Source organism: Solanum stenotomum, chromosome 12 (genome assembly GCF_019186545.1).
Source record: "Solanum stenotomum isolate F172 chromosome 12, ASM1918654v1, whole genome shotgun sequence".
NCBI classification, from domain to species: Eukaryota; Viridiplantae; Streptophyta; class Magnoliopsida; order Solanales; family Solanaceae; genus Solanum; species Solanum stenotomum.
Window position 1 is genome coordinate 32,493,374 of NC_064293.1, and position 1,967 is coordinate 32,495,340.

At 29.3% G+C, this 1,967-nt stretch overlaps 1 non-coding gene across 1 annotated transcript; it reads right to left on the reverse strand.

The window, feature by feature from the left end:
* Positions 1–767: 767 nt before the first annotated feature.
* Positions 768–839, reverse strand: TRNAD-GUC (transfer RNA aspartic acid (anticodon GUC)). Its single transcript has one exon. It is a non-coding gene; the product is annotated as a tRNA-Asp (tRNA).
* Between the last annotated feature and the right edge of the window lie 1,128 nt (positions 840–1,967).

Genomic DNA, 1,967 nt, shown 5'->3' on the forward strand with positions numbered 1-1,967 from the left:
CATTTGGACCGGGCTACTAAAAGTGGGCTTGTGAAGAAAAGTTGGGGGCTTCACTGTAGGTGGTCCATAAAAATTCAGAGCTATATTGATTTATTTGTATTTTAAGCAGAGAACAGAAAGTAAATGCCAATTGCCAAAGGTAAATTTAGGTTAGATTTCTGACAATTGGATGGCTTTGACTAAAAAAAAAGGTAGTAATAGACAAGAAACACACGTATATATGGAAAAAATAGAAGAACAAAAACACAAGATAAGAAATCCTAGTGGAGGTCCCTGACAAGAGAGAGGACTCCCATGATTCGTCATTGTTAATGTCAGAAATTGGAGATGATAGCACGTTTTTGCATTCAAATGGGGTCGGAAAGTATAAAGTGTACGCAGATTATATTCCTGTTTTAGAGATAGAGAGTTGTTTTCGATAGACGTTAATAAAAAAAGTAAGGAAAGTAAAACTATACTGAATAGTAATGTTAACAAAACAAAATGATAAATAAACTATAAGAAATAATAGAAAGCCATAGAATTAAAGTACAAGAAATTGCATGAGCAATACTCCAATTACGACTATGACTATGGTCAGATAGCGAGACAATGCACGGTGCAAGTAGCACATTCAAAAGAAAAAGAAAGAGAAGGTTTCTTAATACGTATAATATATGTAAATTTCATACTACATACATATTTTGTAAACTAGATAGCTCAGAGGCATTGAATATAAACAGAGAAGGATTGGATGATAAAAATGCAAAAAAAAAAAAAAAAATAGACGCCGCTGCCGGGGATCGAACCCGGGTCACCCGCGTGACAGGCGGGAATACTTACCACTATACTACAACGACTTGTTGTTGCAATGGTTTCAATAACAGAGTTATATATTGTAAAGTCAATGTACAAAATGGTTTGGGCCTGCTGTAAAATGCTAAAGAGCAGCAAATTCAAATTCTTGAAGTTGAATTGAAGAGAGCTAGTACTTTTCCAGAAGGATGCATTTAAAAAAGGAAAAATTGTATGAAATAGCAAACTATTAATTCAAATTAAATGTTATAGCTAAAGTTTATTTTAATTGTAATTTACATTCAACATCCCTTTTTTGCCATCTGATTCGGTATACAATTAGCTATTTTATACATTTCGGTATAAAATGCGTTTGTGTTTGTATAAAGCGAGAGAAAAGTGTATATACAAATATAAATATATATATTTTCATCCTATACACTTATAATTATACAAATACAAATCTTATTATACAAATTACAATGTATAAATGAATTTATACAAAACTGAACAATTTGTATAAATTGGATGTTTGTAGCGAATTATACAAATTAAAAGCTCCATAGCAAACATAAAATTTACTATGGAGCGCAATTATGCAAACTATAACTATAACATACAAATGTGATTTTTATGTTTGTTATATGTGAAAGTTGCTCTTTAAAAAATATCATAAAAAGTAGTTAGAGAAGCATTCCGATTAGAAAACAACCTCTTTACTTTCACAAGACAGGAGATACATTGCATATCTAATTTAATTTTGTTTCCTAATCAACATACGAATTAGATTCAAAACAATTATACAACACACGATTCACATAAAAATTCAACAAAGATTTAGTATCAAAGATTTACTAATTTTTAGTATCAAATGTCAAATGAAATATCTTACAATTTAGTATCAAAGATTTTGCTGTTATTATTGGTTTGAAATGTAAAGAAACTATTAAAGATTTTACATATTCAGATTCAAAAATTAGTAGGCTAATTCAAAGATATTTTCCTGGGGCTGACAATTTTTTTATATATGATACATAATTCTAATTATTTTTCATATTAGTTGATACTTAGTAGTAACAAAAACTCTGCATATGATACATTATGTTGTTCTGCAACTTACATGCCATCCTGTAATTTGACAATATTTCACACTTATCATAAAAAATGACAAAAAAATTAGGATTGTATTTGTA